This window comes from Lissotriton vulgaris, chromosome 7 (assembly GCF_964263255.1).
Source record: "Lissotriton vulgaris chromosome 7, aLisVul1.2, whole genome shotgun sequence".
In the NCBI taxonomy this organism is placed as follows: Eukaryota; Metazoa; Chordata; class Amphibia; order Caudata; family Salamandridae; genus Lissotriton; species Lissotriton vulgaris.
Genome location: NC_141695.1, coordinates 1,279,848,974 through 1,279,863,700, shown reverse-complemented (window position 1 = coordinate 1,279,863,700; position 14,727 = coordinate 1,279,848,974). Strand labels below are relative to the sequence as shown.

At 46.0% G+C, this 14,727-nt stretch overlaps 1 protein-coding gene across 1 annotated transcript in view; it reads left to right on the top strand.

Moving 5' to 3' along the window:
- The window catches only part of ARMC5 (armadillo repeat containing 5), a 33,802-nt gene that overhangs the window by 16,608 nt on the left and 2,467 nt on the right, over positions 1–14,727 (top strand). The window lies entirely within an intron of this gene.

Below are 14,727 nucleotides of genomic sequence, written 5' to 3'. Positions count from 1 at the left end.
TCCACATTTCATACCATGCAGACCGTTTGCCTGTTAATGTGTTTATTCCCAAGCAGTGATGCACACAGACCTGCTGTGTGCAGGGACACAGAGGCAACCATTGAGTGGGCTAAGTGTGTTTTTAAAACATTTTTTTTTACAATTATTATGAGGGATACACATTCCGCAGTATGCCCCTTATTGCAGTTAATTGTCATTCCTGCGAAAAATCTGGATAATTGTGTTGATCTTCGCAGTAATGATGCCATACCTGGTCTGGTTTAACATATGTATAGGATGCCTCAATACATTCCTTGACAAACTGTCTAGAGAGCCCAAAAAAACATGTGGCCCCACTCCTGTGCATCCTCTTTTTCATGGCCTGCACTGAAAACCGCATCCAGCGTAAACAAGCATTTGCAATGCAATAGGTCTCGCATTTGTGAGAGTTTAAGCTATTGGCATTGTAAATTGTATTGTAATTGCATTTATATAGCGCTTACTACCCCTGACGAGGCGTTGAATCGCTTTTTCGGCGAGTAGCACGCTACTCCGGGACCCATAGAGGATTAATGTTGAATTAGTATAGTGAAACATGCAAGTACATTTTAAGTGGTGGATAGGTTAGTCGGTTATTTGGATTTGGAATGATAGCAGAAGAATAGAGGAGGAAAAAAGGTTTGTATTTATAGAGCGCTTGTTACCCCTGATGGGGTGTTGAAGCACGATACTCCGGAAGCCCATAAAGGATTAGTGGTGAATTAGTATGGTGAAATATGAAAGATCTCAGTGGTGGATATTAGTCAGTTATTTGGAGTGAGAAGGATAGCGAAGGGAGAAAAGGGGAAGAAAGGTTTGCATTCATATAGCACTTGTTAAAGCACACCACTCCAGAACCCATAAAGGATTAGTGGTGAATTAGTATAGTTGAATATGGAATTTGAGAAGTGAACATGTTAGTCTGTTAATTTTGATTGAAAAAGATAGTGGACGGATAAGAGTGAAGGATTTTCTTTTTGTTATTGTTTTTAGGTCTTAGCAATAGGAGGAGGCTTTTGGATGAGTAAAAAGGAGTTTTGGAGGGGAAGAGTCAAGAGTTTAGAAAGGTTTGTTTTGGGGGATATGTATAGTAGAAAGAGGTGTCAGATGATACAAGGAGGGGTAGTGTAGTAGAGAGTCAAGAGGTTATTTTGGGGATCATAATAGTGGTATGGGGTTTGGGATAATTGAGTGGATGTAGAGGATATATTGATGGATGTATAGGCTGGGAAATAGGGTAGTTCATTGGAAATGCTAAATCGAAAAAAGTGATAAATATATACACCCATAAGTACCTTAAGTTTGTGGCTGTGGATGGTGTGGGCTGGGTATTGCTAAATGGGAAAATGGGCAGCATTTCTGGCCCTGGTCAGTCTCGAACAGGCTTAAACAGGCAGCTGCCCTTGTCCTCTCCACCCATAGCCTTGACGCCCGGGCTGAGACGCCTTAACCCTGACCTTTTATAGCCCTTTTAATCAGGTGACCCCTTCACCCAATGGGACCCTAGCCCTAACACTATCCAATCGCAACACTAGCCCTAAAATCTAGAACCAATAGGAGACCAGGACCTTACAGACAATCTTGGCCCTTGTCCAAGCACCCACTCAGTTCAAAAACCCTAATCTCGACGTCCAATAGAGGCCCTAGCCCTACCAGTAGTCCCAACCCAAGTCCAAGCAACCAAAGGTAAAGGAAGCCCTAGTCTCTACTTCCAATAGAAAGCCTAACCCTACTCTTAGCCCCACAACTAGTCCTGCAACCAATCACACTAGAAGCCCTAATCGCTACTTCCAATTAAAGGTCTAATCCTAGCCCTAGCCCCACCCTACTCTCAACCACCAATAACCTAGAAAGCCCTAGTCCCTACTTCTAATAGAAATCCTAACCCTAGCCCCAACCCTACATTGATTGAATCACAGACCCAGAAACCAATCGGAACCCTCAAATACCCAACGAATGAGGACACTAACCCTAATCCAATAGAAACACCAGATACAACCTCCAATCAGTGTTCACATGTACCAACCACTAGCAGACCATTTAAGGTCCTGGCGACCTCAGACAAGGTTTGCTGGCCAGGGAGTTGGAAGCTGCTTCTCCTGTTCAGAATCTCCTAGGAGACAGATCGGCTCAATCCACATTTTGTACGTCTGCAGGTAAAGGCCTCACTAATTTGAAATCTAACAATAATATTTGAATAAAACTTTACTCCCTCTCCTGGCCAAAAAACTAAGTGCACAGTCGCTAGTAAACACAGTTTAAACAGCTCACAGAGGCAGCCTCTGATGGGGAGGCGGGGGAAGGCTAGTTTCACTGGCTTGTGAACACAAAATGGTGGCTGGGGGTGCACTCTTTTAACATACAGGTCTTAGCACAGAGCAGAGGAGAAATTTGGAGGGACAACTGAATTGTCAACAGGAATAAGAGGGATAAACTAAAGAGTTTGGACTGCAAATCCCACAATTGAACACATTAAATGGAAGCAATCATGGGCAGGTAAAACCACAAGTTTAAAACACAAAACAGGTGATAAAATATGCTATCACAGGCAGGTTAAAACTACAATTTTAAACTGTAACAGCCACCGGCAAAGACAGTAATCACATACAGGGAAAATCCTTTTTTTAACAACTTTTGTTTTGGGGAAGAGACAGCACTAGTCTGTCTCCTTACCACTTCCTGGACACTGTTCAAAGGCATTGCTATTACAATGCCAATAGCTCAAACTCTCAACTGCGGGACCTATTGCGTTGCAAATGCTTGTTCAGATTCCAGTGTAGCCATTTTTAGGTCTCGCCTGAGCCAGCTCGCATGCCCTGCTCTGCAAGGCTTCTAGTGAGCATTTCAACTCTGACCACACGCTTTTGGCCTTTTCGTGTGTCCTTTCTAAGAAACACAGCACGCAATTGGCCAAAGGTGGGTGCATGTCCCGCCTTCTCTCTCCCCTGTCCTAGGGAGCGAGCAGCGACCCGCCCTCACTCAAGTGCATCAGAGGCCTGCGTTTGTTTGCTAGCTCGGACACCCCTCCGCCAAAAACACGTGGCCTTCTCTCCCCAGTTATTCACCCCGTCCCCCCAGCGTGCCTGCAGAGGTCGTCATTTTTTATATTTACACATGGTACTGAATCACGATAGGGCCAGCTCTGTACTCTGTATATTGCCGAATTGAAGCACCCTGAAGCTTTTGGGCTGCAGTAAGCTGTGGCCTCATCTACATTTCTCTGTTTCTCAAACTACTTTATTTTTCTCATTGGGCCTTTAAGTTTCCCTGTCTGAACTCACTTGCTGGCAACTGACTCTATATAATAAATGTTTCTAAACTTTAGCCAATGCATTTAAATGCATCTTTTTGCTGGAGATCTCCTGAGTAAATTTCTTTGTTTCTTCCATACTTTAACTATTTATTTGAGCCTTTAATTAACTTCTCTGCCTTCACATATTTCTTTGCGTCTTAGCATTAGACGCCATTTAACTAATCTATGCATACTTTGTCCTTGCATATGAAAAAATCTTCTTGTGGAAGCACGCACGGCTACATTTTTGTTTATACAATACTTGTATTATTTTATGAGGCATTTATTTAACTTACCATGACTGCACACATTTCTTTTGCGTACTTTTGCTTCTTTTCGCTGTTTGACCAGCAATGTATTACATGTAAGCTTGTTAATAAAAGTCAACAGGAGCATTATTTTCTGGCTACATGTACCTATCCCCCATGCGAGGTGCTTTCAATCAAATGGCAAACATAGCAGTTGTTCTCCTTGTAGTGCAGCTTTTCACTCTGTGACCAGCATTAAAAGGGCTCAACAACCTTGTCTCTGCTGCTGGTTTTGAAAGCGACAGCATGGTCATAAACAACCATTTGCAATGCATTAGTATTCGCATTTATGCGAGTTTAAGATATTGCCATTGTAAATGACTATCTTTTATTTATGTTTTATAAACCAAAATAAAAGGCATAGCCATTTACAATGCCAATAGCTCAAACTCTCATAACTGCGAGACCTATTGCATTGCAAATGCTTGTATTTGTTTCTCTCCCTCTTTGTGTTAGTTCTCAGCCCACCCTCCATAAATAAATGCACAGGGGACCTAAACAAATGTTTGTTACTACGTCTACGAGACACCTTGCTTAATGGCACACTTGGCATATTCAAAATTATCTGCACCACCGCACCATTACCATTCCCCATTTACTGTGCGACATTAATTGTGTTGTGCTAATTTACCTTGATGCTGATTCACATACATCTCATCGATTTCAAATGCTCACGGCTAATGTGCCTTAATTCACATGCCAAGCTGCCCGTCCTCCTCCCATTCCCCTTTCCTCTCCCTGCAGTTCATTATTTCAACCCATTGTATTGTGTCCCTGCTCCTCGATGACCCCTACTGCTCCTGTCTCTGGCTCTCTGCCATTTAGTGAGTATGATTTATACCCATAGCAGGCTTTAGCAGCCCATCCCCCTTGTGTCTCAGCCTGGACAGGGGAAAAAACTACACACAGACATGAACTGCTGTGCGCTCCATGGGCAGTGTGTCCGGTCTTATCTCAGCCCCACCAGAGCATTTCACAGGTCTTTAAAAGTCCATTTATATCCCAATAGGAAATGGTTAACAAGACTTAGTAATACATTTGGTGAATACCTGCAGCACTGGTTCATGCTTGTGAGAAACAGAGGTGAGGTGGATTGAATTGAAGAAATGCTCGGGCCAAGCCTCTTAACGTAAGCATCTTCCTCCAGCACAGGCAGCCACTTTGTTGTGCTCGTTATACATAGCTTCGTCACGTCACCAGTGGCACGTTAAGTAACAGTAGATGTTGTAGCACCCAGGATCATGTCCTGCCTGGCTAAACACTTGATACGGTTTCAAAGGCGAGACCTATTGGCAATGCCAATGCTTGTTGTTTGTTCGGTTTAACTTTTTTTAAAAATTGCTTGATACAACATTCATCACTTATGTGAACCCTTGACGCTGCTAAGTGTCAAGACCGCAACTGTTTACCAGTGGTGAGTTTGACCTTTAAAGTTGTCTGTAACAACATTGACCTTCTGTCTGTGTTGGTGTGTTGTGAGTTTCCTAGTAGAGGTGCTCCAAAAGGGGGATGGGGAATAGGCTTTTGACAATCCTCCAAACTTTTATGTGCGAATGGTATGCCCTGGTATCTGTGTCTTGTTCTCTAAAGTGCCTGTGTATTGTCCTCCACTCTACATATTGTGGGTAGTTCCAAAGCTGGTGGACGGGAAGCGGGGGGGGGGGGGGGGGGGGGGTCTCAGTTAGGGCTTTGTAACTTTTCTTTGACTCCATGAATCAATGACTGATATTTGTCATCCGTGTAGCTACAAAAAGTGTTAACTACTGGTCCCAGAAGGGACATGCCAATGCCTATACCACCTCAAAAAGTAATCATTTTATTAAAGACACACCCACGCTCAACTCGCGTGGCATGCTTCATAGAGTACGCGCTTGGTTTTTAGGTCTCGCCTGTCGATGCGCATCGAGCTTGCGAGACTATGGGGGCTTAAACAGTCTTTAACCAACTTGCAAGGAATCGTGGCGATTCCTTGAAGTGCCCGTGAAATTTAAGCTGCATGCGCATTGAGCTTAAAAGCGCGTGCACATGCCCCCAGCCGCCTGCTTGCATGTATTTTCCCTCAGGCGCACTCCTCCCACACCCCCGCTCCGCCCCCTCCCCTGCCTGCCGTGTCGCATTTCTTAAGTTCCCTCAGCCGCACTCCAGGCCCCTGCTGCTTTCACACCCTCTCCCCGCTCCGCCCCTCCCCTCCCCTGCCCGCCGTGTCGCATTTCTCCTCCCCCTCCCCTTCTCTGCCTTCCTTCCGTCTTTTTTTTTTTTTTACCCGCTCCGCCCCCTCCCTTTTCCCCGGAGTCACTTATTCCTCTGAAGAAATGACACAATGCTTTTAACAATCTCACAATTTGCACTTGTGTACCACTACCCCCTCTCTTCTCCCCCTTCCTCTCTCTCACTACCCCTCCCTTCTTTGTGTGCGCACGCACCACGTGAAATCCCAGCGAAAAGTTAGCAGCGCTGAAACCCTCCCCATCTCAGCCCGCCAGAATCGCTCTGGATGAAGGCAAAGCTTCTAGTGGCTCCCTAAGCTGTTTTCCTCTTACATACTCGGCTCAATCAGCGCTGCCGCACGGAAGCATTTTTTTCCATTTATTCCTCTGAAGGAATGACACAATGCATTTCCCGATCTCACAATTTGCACGTGTGTAGTTGAAGTTGATCCCAAAACATGCCCTTTCAAGTGAAAACCGTTTCTTCTCCCTTTTTCACAAGCGAGGGATCATCCCAGGTAGGAGGGACCAGAGGGAGAAAGAGAACCGCAACGCCTCATTCTTTTCTCGAACCCTCACTCTCTCTCTGCCTGCATTGCTCAGGTTTCCCTCATCCACCACCACATCCACCATGACATCCACCACCACATCCACCATGACATCCACCGCCACATCCACCATGACATCCACCGCCACATCCACCACATCCACCACCACATCCACCGCATCCAACACCACATCTACCACATCCACCACTGCATCCACCACCACCACCTCATCCACCACCTCATCCACCACCTCATCCACCACCTCATCCACCACCTCATCCACCACCTCATCCACCACCACCTCATCCACCACCACCTCATCCACCACCACCTCATCCACCACCACCTCATCCACCACCACCTCATCCACCACCACCTCATCCACCACCACCTCATCCACCACCACCTCATCCACCACCACCTCATCCACCACCACCTCATCCACCACCACCTCATCCACCACCACCACCGCATCCACCACCACCACCGCATCCACCACCACCACCGCATCCACCACTATCACCGCATCCACCACTACCACCACCGCATCCGCCACTACCACCACCACCGCATCCACCACTACCACCACCACCGCATCCACCAACACATTCACCATCACCTCCACATCCACCATGACAGCCACCACTGCATCCACCACCACCGCATCCACCACCACCGCATCCACCACCACCGCATCCACCACCACCGCATCCACCACCACCACATCCACTACATCCACCGCCACATCCACTACAACCACCACCACATCCACCACCACATCCACCACCACATCCACCACCACATCCACCACCACATCCACCACCACATCCACCACCACATCCACCACCACATCCACCACCACATCCACCACCACATCCACCACCACATCCACCACCACATCCACCACCACATCCACCACCACATCCACCACCACATCCACCACCACATCCACCACCACATCCACCACCACATCCACCACCACATCCACCACCACATCCACCACCACATCCACCACCACATCCACCACCACCACCACATCCACCACCACCACCACATCCACCACCACCACCTCATCCACCACCTCATCCACCACCACCGCATCCACCACCACCGCATCCACCACCGCATCCACCACCGCATCCACCACACCCACCACCATCACTTCCACCACCACATCCACCACCGCATCCACCACATCCACCACCACCACATCCACCACCACCACATCCACCACATCAACACCACATCGACCACCACCACATCAACACCGCCGCCACCACCACCACCACCACCACATCCACCACCACCCCCACATCCACCCCCACATCCACCCCCACATCCACCCCCACATCCACCCCCACATCCACCCCCACATCCACCACCACCACCACCACATCCACCACATCCACCACCACATCCACCACCACCACCACCACCACCACATCCACCACCACATCCACCACCACATCCACCACCACATCCACCACCACATCCACCACCACATCCACCACCACATCCACCACCACATCCACCACCACATCCACCACCACATCCACCACCACATCCACCACCACCACCACCACCACATACACCACCACCATATCCCCCAGATCCACCACCACCACATCTACATGTGTGTGGCTGTGTGTGTGTAGGTGCAAATGCAATGTTCTTGGATTGTCGTCACAATAAAATACACTGAACATAATCTTCACAAAAGTTATTTACAAACGTTTAAGCTATTGCCATTATAAATTACAATAACTTTTATTTAAGTATTAATTATTTACAAAATTAAAAGCCATTGTTATTTGTAATATCAATACATCTAAGTCACGTAAATACAACACACATTGCATTACAAATGCTATAGGTGTCACATTTGCAAAAGTTAAAACTATTGACATTGTAACTGACAAAGCTATTAATTTTGCTACTTTCAAAACCAACACATAAATAAAAAAAGTGTCATTTACAATACCAATAGATCAAACTTTCCTAATGCGAGACCTATTGCATTTCCAATGCTTGTTTTGTTGTGTGGGCGGGCCACACCCCAAATCTTAGGCCGGGCTGCAGAGTTTCATACCTGCTTCCCATAAGCAATGATAAAGGCTTCTGTTTAAATTTCCACAATTAAATTCTGATAAATGTTTAGCCTTGTGTGGCACTGAATGATTGCAAACAGAGGTGAAGGTATTCTGATCATTAGAGCTCAGTTGGCATATTTGTGTAATCTACGAAATATTAGAACCCATGATATTGGAATCCATGCCAGAAAGAGGATACAAGGATGATTGACTAGAGATGCCGGATAGTCGGGTGAGCATTAGAAAACTGTGCTGGAAAGAAGCTGTGATGGCAAGTCAACTGGCTGGAGTGCAAACAATTCTCAGAGAAAGGACCAGAAGCTGGCAAGGAACCAGCCTCTTTGAATGCCTCCAAGTGGCTGTACCCAGGTTGCTGGGAGGCAAAGAAAGTAGTAGACTCGGTGAGACTAATGAGCCAGACAGAAAGTGCCTTTTTAGGTCTCGGCTGGCGATAGCCTCGCGCATGCGCTGCTCTGTGCATCCAAGAGCTTCTTGAAATCATTCAGGTTTTGGATGGGAACTTGAAGCCCTGCCCATCTTTTTAATTGGGTAGCGTCATCTTCCATGCAAAATGCTGTCTTCTGATTGTAAAGGAGGCTTCTTAGTCCCTCCTTGTTGCCGCCTTGTCTCCTTTTGGCCCCGCCCACTGGGATTGGATCATTTACTAGCGGTGTGACCCTCTTTCCTTCATTTGTCGGTACGCACTTTTTTTTTTTTTATTCGCATTCGGCTTTGGCAAAGTCAGACGCATGTTTATTTTCGCATCACGCTTTCATTTAAAGTGAAAGCGCGATGCAAAAATAAACACGCGGCTACCTTTGTGGTACTTATTACTCCCCTTTTACCCCCATTGGTCATCCTCCTCACCGCTACCCGCCCTCTGTGTTGTCTGCCACCCAAGTCTTGTGCTTTTGTACTTTACTTTAATAAGCGTGGCACCCACTTTAGGCACCGTGCTCACTTTATTTATTTCCTCTCCACTTTTCTCATTAAGCCCAGCACTCCATTCCTCTCCCTTCTCAACTCCTCCCACCCCTCGTCTCCAGTGAACTTTCTTTGCTGGGTATGCTGACAAGCGTCCAGAATGCGCAGACACAGACACGCATCTCTCTGGTGAAAACAAACACGCACAGCCTACTCCCCTGACCCGCACTTGTATTTAAATTCAGCTGTGATGCCGCTGCAGCTTGGAAACTGTCGCCTTTCTTGAGTTTGTCCTACTGCGGGCAGGACATTGTGCTTTATTTACATTCAGCACACCGTGCGCGCAGGGCCCCAAAGCCCTCAGCACCATGAACCCAGACACACAGACAAAGGGGGATTAAAGCCCCGGGAAGGAGGAGGCTGCCCTCGACAAAGCGTGATCACCGACTCGCTGCGCCAGCATGTTAGTGGAGCTCACTCTGGGTACATGACAGTTGAGCTGTAAGTTTATTAACTTTTATTCATTACCTGCCAGCCCACAGCTTAGTGTCACGCAGTTATAAAACATCCTCAGCTAGCCGGAGCGCTTCTAAATTTACTTTGCGTTGTGTCTTTGCTTGACTTGCTTCTTTCATTTTTCAACAAAGATTTCACGTCTTGAATGGCTTTGGAATTGCTTCACGCCTGGTCTGCAGGAAAGAAGTCCAGATTGCTAATATACAGTCACTGAGCTTCAGAGGACACGCCTGACGGAAATATTTCTAAAACACAGCAGGCGGCATGCTGGCTTTATTTTGCACGCCGCAATTTCACAAAACAGATTTCAATGTATGTTTAAAAGCGGATCCCAAACTCCTTTTCGGGACTTTAGTTGAGATTCTGATGTGTTGTTGTGGCAATAACTCATTCATGAGTCACTCCTACTTTTGTGAATGAAATGCGAGCACCTTAGCGCTGCATTGCCGCGATTGTTACAGTGCGTGTTCAGCACAAGGGCCTCTGTTGTCACTTCTCTTCAGCCCACACCACTACATGTGTTATACACATCACACTAAAGCTAGACTGACTCACACATTGACCTTGTAAGCTATACTTACTTGTCAGTGTGCAGTACATACACATGAATAAACTTTTTTTCAAAATTGCCACTGTGCAAACACCTGATAAAGGATCTCAAAGGGTCATTTCTACCGCAAACTGTTACAATCTTCTAAGTTTGTCATCAACTGCAAAGTCCTAGAGACGGAAGTAAATGTCGATATTACTCAGGTTATGTCTGAGATGTATGGATATAGGATTTCTACTGATCTTCATATCAAATACATTAACCAGTCGTATGTACGTTAACTAAAATAAATATACCATCCCAGTGCAAACACAACCAATTCAATCTGCAGAAACCTCTTCTATTAGATTCCAGAACAATTTATTTGTATCTTTTGACATTTTGGAGTTTACGATTTATGGCAAAAGTTGTTGCTTTTGACAATAAGTTTTATGTATTTACAAAATATTGACATTGTTTGCAAACTTGTAACTGTGAATAAGTCCTACCTCTTTATAGCTGAAAAGCAATATTTCTCTCCATTCACGTAGTTCGGTGCTTTCTTTCCTCCACGTTAAGGAACAGTAAATGATTCAGTACCCAGGCTTATGTCCTGCATAGCTAAATACATATAAGGTTCCAAAGGCGAGACCGATTGTATTGAAAATGCAATCGGTCTCGCCTTTGATTAAGTTAAAGCCATTTGCTTTGCTAATGATATTATATAGCAAAGCAAATGGCTTTAACCTAAAGAAAGGAGAGACCTATTGCATTTTTAATGCTTGTTCATAAATGATGCAGTTATTGGTAATAGAGCAGTCTGTGGTTAAGTGCGTTTTCAGGATCCACTTGACTTGACTTCTAGATCAAAGGCACCACTGCTCTTTCAATGCCAATGGGACTAGTCCAAGATTAAAGAAGGAATTGTGAGATTTGGATAGGATAGAAATAAAACTGGTGGAGTCTATTTCATTGAAGAGTACCATGTGAGAGCTGTGCTTACGTAGAGAGGCGAGTTGTAAGCTTAGTGAAATTCCGGTGTGGCCAAATGATAAGAGGATTGGTCCAAATATTACAGATTTGCTATAAGCAATAGCAAAAGCAAGCTGACAGTGTATTGGCACAGAGGGCAGTAGGTGTTAATAAGGTTATGCTTGGAGCAGTGTAGACTCAAATAGTTTGTCAGTGGTGTCTTTAATTTTCAAATAAATATATGAAGTTTTAATTAACTCAAATGAGGCAGAAAATTATTCTGGACGAGTAACCGCTATCTTGCAGAAAACGTTGTTCTGTACTTTTTTTTTTCTTCGCAAATAGATATGAAATGTAAAAGCTAGAACGCATAGAGTAAGCTAACCGTTTCTAGAAAGACCTGGTTCTTGCATTGTCAGTTTGGCTGCTGTTGAGGTTATAGAACAGCCTTAGGAGTTTTTTGGTATTAAAGCGATGCAGTCCTCTTGTTTGGTGAACCGCGCACAGTGCAGGTTTTACATAGAGATCTAATCATCAAGGCTCTCTGTTTGAACTGTTCTTTCATGTAAATCAAGAACTTTTCCTTCTGCTTTTTGTCCTTAAAAACTTGAGTCCTGTGCTCCTCCTATCTTCTACTTGATAGCAGGTTCCTTAAGACTGTTGTTGTGCCCCCAGTTGTGGTCTGTATCCTAGATTACTACAGTAGAACTCCTGTAAAGGACTTTTATGGGAATGCAAGATAAAGAAGTATCTGTGCGTAGTAGCATACCATTTAGTAAATATGTGTTTTTTTAACCGTTTAGTTCATGCACTAGCAAATATTACAGCAGTTTTGTTCGTTCATTATATAGTTCGACAGATCAATGAACAATGTTGCATTTTACTTTCATTCTACTTGGATAATTTATTTAATACCTTGGTTCGGGTCTTGATAATAGCTCCTGCATAGTCCCGAGATTTGTTTTGGTGCTTTTAGGGTGCCCTGTAGCTTTATATGCACATTTTCAGTTTTGCACACTAAACCGTGCCACTAGCCCATTCAGTATTGGGTGGATCCCTCTTCTCCAGTAACAGACTGTTTCCCTTTTAGCAATCGGCATCCTCCTAGCCATCGATAGTTTTATGCCTCTCTGCGGCCCCTCCCGCCCTACACACACACCTTTGTCTATCAATCGGAGTATGAGGTCTCTCTTGCCTTTCCTGATATGTTATTGGCTGAACATATTTTTATTGGTTTGTTGACCAAACTAGTTTAACTGGTAGTTTTGGTTCGCTTGGCACATTTTACTGGTCTCTGTGGTCGACTGAGAATGCTGCCTGTATTTGTAGTTTGGTCAGCAGAGCATCTGCTGCTTCTTTGTGAGGATGGATGATAGTGTGTCACAGGCTTGCCTGAGTTATCCGAGCATGGTGCTCTGCTTTGCGTGGGTTGGTTGAGCATTTGTGTGGTCTCCTGTTGGACTTGGCTCTTTTTGCAGGGCCATCCCTGAACTTTTTGCCTTCCTCCTGTATTTATTGTGACCTGTTGTTGGCTGTTTTATGACTCTGGGCACTTTACCACTGCTGATCAGTGCTAAAGTGCATATGCTCTCTGTTTAATTGATGTATTGATTAGTGATTCCATGATTGGCTTATTTGATTTACTTGTCAGACCTTAGTACAGTGCACCATGTGTGCTCAGGGCCTGTAAGTCAAATGCTGCTGGTAGGCTTGCTGCACTGGTTGTGCCACCCACAGAAGCAGCTTGTAAAGTGTAACTCAGACCTGCCATTGCAGAGCCTGTGTGCAGCCATGTCGACTTTGCAAGTGCACATACTTGCCAGTCCTGAAACCTTCCATTTTCTACATATCAGACACCCCTAAAGTAGGCCTAAGGACAGGGTGCATTGTATGTAAGAGGTGAGACATGCCCTGATGTGTGTGGCATGTCCTGATAGTGAATTACAGCAATTTTCGTTTTTCACTATTGCAAGGCTACTTGTCCCCCATAGGCCAGACTGGGCAGTTTGATTATAACATCCTATAATCCTAACTGACCCAGGGAACATGGTGGAAATTCGAATTTAGTATGCCTGAACTCGGGAGATAAAATACATCTTTTAGTAAAGTTAGTTTTAACATTGCTTTGAAAATTCCACATTTTCTTACCTAACCATCCAGCCTGCCTCTGCTAGCTTGTGTATTGCATGTCTGGTTATTGAGTGACCGGGGCTGGGGAGGCTCCAGGAGACTGGGTGAGTCAGCACAGGGCTGAATAGACCTATCTGCAAATAGAGTGGTGGGAGGAGTAGCACCTGGGCCTGAATAGGGCTGTGCCTGCCTTCCACAATGCTGGCTCCACCTCATGTGGTGTGTCTGAGGACCCTGGCCCACGCTGACAAAGGAAGGTGTGCACTGGAAGAATGCACCCAGAACTGGTTTGAACTAGGTACAGGACCCTCTGCGTTCAGAGGACCAGGCATTTTGCAGTATAAATATTGGGGCCCGACCCCAGGACTTGAGATCACCCTGGAACAACAAGACAAACCTTTTCCAAGGAGAAGAACCAAGGCCTCTGCAGGAGTTTGGACTGCCCCGCTGCCAATGTGCTGTTTGCTGGGTTGGCCTGCAGTGGTGCTTTCATTGCCAAGGAAAGGAGAAGGAACTTTTAAGGAACTTTCATCATGTTGCAGAATATTTCTCCGAGGGCTTGAACTTGTGCTTGCCTCCTGCTGAAGTTTCAGGGCTACAAGATTTCCCCACCAGCTCCCCCCTGAATTTCCTTGCTGGGAATTCTGTCTGCAGAAGCCTGCGTGTTGCTGGGAGCTGGAAGAGCGACAATGAGAAGAAGCGCGTCGCCGTCGCAGCTGTTGCCGTCGCATCTCCGGAGAAGCATGAGGCTGCTGCCGCATCACCAAAGATGCGTTTCTTCGTCGCAGCTGTTTGCCGTCTCATCACCAGAGAAGCGTGTCGCCACCACGAGGGTCGCCATCGCATCACCGGAGAAGCAAGTCGCGGGCCTGCCGCGGCTCCAAAGTTAGAGTTCGCCGCCGGCCGTCTGGTGTGCACGCATATTCTTCACGTTGTTGCATCGCATCATGAGAGCCATCTTATCGCATTGTACCAGATTATCGCATCGAAGCGCTATCTTGCTGCATCGCAACCGGGACGCAGTACGAGAATCAACGCATCACCTGCTCTCCTGTAAGGAACAGACACATCCCCTACTCTGCGCGAGCATTGAGGTGCGACTCATCGCCTCCCCTGAAGCAAGGAACCAATGCATCACCCTCCCTGCGGACCTTGTTTGTTTTGTGTTACGCATCCAAGGTACTGTTGTGAGA